The sequence below is a fragment of the Momordica charantia genome (assembly GCF_013281855.1).
Source record: "Momordica charantia cultivar OHB3-1 chromosome 7 unlocalized genomic scaffold, Mcharantia_2.0 BLBB01000007.1, whole genome shotgun sequence".
Lineage (NCBI taxonomy): Eukaryota > Viridiplantae > Streptophyta > Magnoliopsida > Cucurbitales > Cucurbitaceae > Momordica > Momordica charantia.
The window spans coordinates 9,010,335-9,016,358 of NW_028275165.1; positions in this window are offsets into that span (position 1 = coordinate 9,010,335).

Here is a 6,024-nt window from a genome sequence, read left to right on the forward strand (position 1 = left end):
TCGCTCGTGTGGAGATATGCGAGTGGGGGTATCCTATACAATGAGTTTGTATAAGACCTGACCACAAAATAATTAATCTTTAGATGTAACACCGTTAGCTAATAGATTAATATTTCAATAGGATGATTGGGTCACTCGATCTCAATCTTGAGTGAGTTATGAACTCGGGCCTGCAACAGTGGGGGCAGCGCCTAGGCGAGTTAGAAGATGACTCCTTACCTCCATGTGAATCTTGTCTTAAGATTAGTTCACATAAATCTCAATATGATTGGGAGATTGGTTAAGAGTGGACTTTTAAGTGAGTTAAAAGATGACTTCTTACCTCCATGGGAATCTTGTCTTGAAGGCAAGATGACTAAAGAACCTTTTACTAAAAAAGGTTACAGAGCCAAAGAACCATTGGAGATGGTACATTCAGACCTTTGTGGTCTGATGAATGTTAGAGCTAGGTGAGGGTATGAGTGTTTCATTATTTCATAGATGATCATTCAAGCTACGGATATCTCTTCCTAATGAAACATAAGTCTGAAGCCCTTGAAAAGTTTAAGAAGTACAAGACTGTAGTTGAGAACCAATTAGGTAAGATGATATATAAAGACACTTCGATCTGATCCGGGTGGAGAGTATATGGACTTAAGATTCAAGGACTATAAGATAGAACATGAAATTACATCCTAACTCTCAACACTTGGTACACCTCAACATAATGGTGTATCAGAAATGATGAATAGAACACTGTTAGACATGGTTCGATCTATGATGAGCTATGCTTAGCTGCCTGCCTCATTTTAGGATTATGCAATAGAGATTGCAGTATACATTTTGAACACAGTTCCATCAAAAAGTGTGTTTGAAACACCATTTGAACTATGGAAGTGACGTAAATCTAGTTTACATCACTTCAGAATTTGGTGATGTCTAGCACATGTGTTAGTGACAAACCCAAAGAAACTTGAATCTTGTTCAAAAGTGTGCCTATTCGTAGGTTACCCCAAGGAAACGAGAGGTGGACTCTTCCTGGATCCACAAGAAAACAAAGTGTTTGTATCGACAAACGCTACATTATTGGTAGAAGGCAACATTAGAGATTATAAACGACAAAACAAGGTTGTGTTAAATGAGATTTCCGATGAAGCTACAAATACATCGACAAGAGTTGTTGATAATGCTAGCTTTTCAGCAAGAGTTATTGATGGCGCTAGTACATCACATCAGTCACATCCATCTTAAGAGTTGAAAGTGCCTCGATTTAGTGGGAGGGTTGTGTCACAACCTGATCGTTATGTGGGTTTAACAAAAACCCAGGTAGTCATACCTAATTATGGCGTTGAGGATCCATTGACATACAAAAAGGCAATGGGAGATGTTGATAATGATAAAAGGATCAAAGCTATGAACCTTGATATGGAGTCTATGTACTTCAATTCTGTTTGGGAACTTATAGATTTACCTGATGGGGTCAAACCTATAGGTTGTAAGTAGATCTACAAGAGAAAACGAGACGCCGAAGGAAAGGTACAGACTTTTAAGGCTAGGCTCGTGGCAAAGGGTTACACCCAAAGGGAAGGGGTGGACTATGAGGAAACCTTCTCCCCGGTTGCAAATGGATGTCAAGACTGCTTTTCTGATGGTAATCTTGAAGAGAGTAATTACATGTCTCAACCAGAAGGGTTCATTAAGCAAGGTCAATGGCAAAAAGTTTGCAAGCTTAAACGATCAATTTATGGATTAAACAAGCATCTCGATCTTGGAATAGATTTGATACCGGAATCAAGTCTATGGTTTTGACCAACATGTTGACGAGCCTTGTGTGTACAAGAAGATCATCAACAACACTGTAGCTTTCTTGGTGTTGTATGTGGATGATATCCTACTCATTGGGAATGATGTAGGTTTCCTAACTGACATTGAGAAGTGGCTAGCAACTGAATTCGAAATGAAATATTTGGGAGACGCTCAGTTTGTTATGGGGATTCACATTATAAGGAATCAAAAGAACATAATGCTAGCCCTATCTCAGGCAACTTATATCGTCAAAATGCTTGTCAGATATTTGATGCATAATTCCAAGAAAAGTTTACTACCGTCTAGACATGAAATGTTTCTGTCTAAAGAACAATGTCCTAAGACACCTCATGAAAGGTAAGGATATGAGACGCATTCCCTATGCATTCCAAGAAAGGTTTACTACCGTCTAGACATGAAATCTTTCTGTCTAAAGAACAATGTCCTAAGACACCTCAAGAAAGGTAAGGATATGAGACGCATTCCCTATGCTTCAATAGTAAGTAGCCTGATGTATGCCATGTTGTATACTAGGCCTGACATTTGGTATGCAGTAAGGATTGTCAGTAGGTATCAATCCAATAAGGATATGATCACTGGACTACAATTAAGAGAATTCTCAAGTATCTTAGGAGAATGAGGAACTATATGCTTGTGTATGGTGCTAAGGATTTGATCTTTACAAGATACACTGACTCTGATTTCCAAAGTGACAAGGATTCAAGGAAATCCACTTCGAGATCAGTCTTCACTCTTAGTGGAGGAGCTATTGTATGGCGGAGCATCAAACAATGATGCATCGGCCGCTTGTGAAGCAGCAAAAGAGGCGGTGTGGCTTAAAAAGTTCTTAACTGATTTGGAAGTTGTTCCAAACATGACTTTGCCCATCACACTTTATTGTGATAACAATGGTGTTGTGGCAAATTCTAAGGAACCCCAAAGTCACGAAGAAGTATCATTTGATACGAGAAATACTGAAACGAGGGGATGTGATCGTCACGAAGATTGTTTCGGAGCATAATATTGTTGATCCGTTTACAAAGGCTTTTATGGCTAAAGAGTTTGAGGGCCATCTAGATAGTCTAGGCCTAAATGATATGTAGAATATAGTTTAGGGCAAGTGGGAAACTTGTAAAGAGTATAGTATATGCCCTAGTTTATTGTATTTGTACTTTATTGTACAACCAACTACTGCCTTTAGCTTTTGTACACCCCACTAGAGTTTAGTTCAAGTGGGAGTTTGTTGGGTTTTATGCCCTAAACTCGTGGTTTGTAAACATAAAACAAATAGTCATTCAATAAAGTTGTTATTGATGTTTCTCTTAGAATTGCATTAACCCAAATCCAACAAACTATCCGATATTATGTTATGTAACTGGAACATTATATAACAGATATACAATATATCTTTAATATATAGCGTATATATTTGATATATAGTGTATATATATACCATATATATTTGATATACATGTGGATAATGTTCTAGTAGTAACCTAAAGGGTCTATAGTATATGGATAAGGTTGGGTACATTATCCTTGTAACACTATGGATACAGCCCACTTTGTAATAGTTACAAATGACTTGATCCATGTCGTTCGTGTGGATACATGCGAGTGAGGGTATCCTGTACAATGAGTTTGTATAAGACTGGACCACAAAATAATTAATATTTAGCTGTAACACTGTTAGCTAATAGATTAATATTTCAATAGGATGATCGGATATCTCAATCTCAATCCTTAGTGAGTTATGGACTTCTGCCTATTAGGGCTCATGATATGAACCAAGGAGCTACCTTTGTTATGCCTCATGGACCGATTACAAGATCGAGAGCTAGGAAACTTCAACAAGCTTTGCTACTTCGTGTCCAAGCGTTCTTGAACTCGACAAGAGAAATAAAGGAAGATGTGCAAGAAGTTCGAACTATGCACTTCAATTTGGTGCAAGTTATGCATTTTTAAGTGTTTTTATGGCAAGTTAAAGTCCACTTGGTCAAGGTCAAAGTCAACTCTATGAAGACAAGTCAAAGTCAACTCATTCAATTCAAAAACCAAGTCAAACACTCACATCCCTCATTATGGACGGGATTGCAATTATTTTGGTTGTTCTTAACCTTTTCATTTGCTTGTCTTTTCATTTCTTATAAGTTATGTCTTTTCATTTACAAGTCTTTTCATTTCTTGTAAGTTACAAGTCTTTTCATTTTCTTAAGACTTTTCATATGGCTTGCTAGGATGGCTATATATAGCCTTGAGATGTCTTGTTGTAACACAATTTGAAGTTGAATGAAAAGTGAGTTTTCTCATTAGCTTGGTTGAGAGCTTTATCTCTCATTTCTTGTGCAATTTCTTGTGTCTTTAGAATTTGCATGTTAGGATCATTCAAGCGGTGTTGATCATACCTCTTGTGGAGTGATTCGAATCACGAGTTTAGAAACAAGTTTTCTCTACTCCTGATATTTATCATCAAGGTAATCCGTTCTAAAACTTTTCCTTGGGTTGATTCCATACTTGTTTTCGGGGTTTTTGGGATTGAGTTCTATGGGTCTTGTTCGTTAGCAAGGTTCTTAGATCCAACTCTCAAGGGTTTCTTAACATTTTGGTATCAAAGCTTTAGGCTCAGGATCGGATATATGTTTCCTTTGCGTTTCTGTACAATCTATCTTTGAATTTTTTTTTGTTTTGTTTTGTTCTTTCCATTCCATCAGTCACAAAAAAAAAATATAATAATCATATTTGCGTACATCTTTTGATCTTTTAGTCTTCTACGTTTTTCTAGATCTCATTCTTGTCTAAAACTCTATCTTCTTTGATATCTTCTAAATCAGTTTTTTTTTCAAGGTGAAATCATTCAATTTCGTAAATCTGTCAAGAAAACATTAAAAAAAATCGAGATTATGATTTCTTTTGTTCTTATTTTGTTATTTACACCTTCATGTTCGATTTTACTTCAGCATGTTTAATCCCTACATTGGGTTTTAAAACTAGCCATTAGCTATTTAATATTATGGTTACACTTTCTATTCATTTACTAGTCTTGCATTGAATTATCATTCTTAATTTTGCCACTTCATTGTTGTTTAATTCCCAACCATCTATATGTTTAACTTTGCTTTCATTTCTTTCTAGCTTCCATTCTAATTCTGTCCATTATTCTTTTTTTTATTCACTTGTTTCTTTGTTGTTATTCGGGTTACTCCTAAAATCACGCTCTTGTATGAGTTCTTATGTGCTATCTAAACCACTTGAAATGCACATTGCTCTTTGACTTTTCTACTCACTTACCAATTTGTTTGATGTGTGTAAGAGTGAACGAAGTCGTGAGGGAGAGATTGAAAGCGAGTGATACATTATTTTGAGTGTTGAGTGTTGAGTGTTAAACACGAGTGAACTTCATTAACGAGTGGAATAGTAAGGGAGTGCTTGTGAGGTCTATTTTTCTTTGTTACTTTAACTTTGTTTTGCAGCCATGTTTCATACTGGACATTCACAGAAATTGAAGTTCCACCATAGTCGAAGACAATATGATAACCACCATGGCGACGATCCATATACGAAGGAATTGGTAGGGATACGCAGAAACATAAATGACCTCAATGAATTGTGCCAAGAGTTCAAAATGCTATACGAAGACATGAAGAGGCATGCTACAAAATCGGTAAAAAAAGATAACGATTGTCCTATGTGATAAGAAAACAATAGCCAATTGGATCTAAGAACCCTTATGGTTATGCAAACCCCTAGATCACAAATGCTAAAACCCCCAAATCGAGATGATGTCAACCCAAGGAAGAAGTTAGAACGGATTTACCTTGATGATCAATATCAAGAGTAGAGAAAACTTGTTTCTAAACTCAAGATTCGAACCACTCCACAAATAGCTTGATCAAGACTACTTGAATGATTCTAGCATGCAAATCTAACACTCAAGAATTGCAAAGAAAAACAAGCTCTAGGCTTTTTGAAGCAAAATAGCAACTTCATTCAATCATCAAAATCTGTCTTTCAAAGGAAACAAGCTAGGCTATTTATAGCCTCCAAAACAACCCTAAAAGTAACCTAAAGGCATTTGAAAGGTTGTAACTCCCAATTACATGATGGCCATAACATCCACTAGCTAAAATGTAACTTAAAACACATAAATGAAATGTTTAAAACTGAAAATATAATAAAAAGAGGTTTAAATCCGAGAATTGAAGTCTTGGTCACCCTTCAAAGTCTTTGTAACCTCCCAAT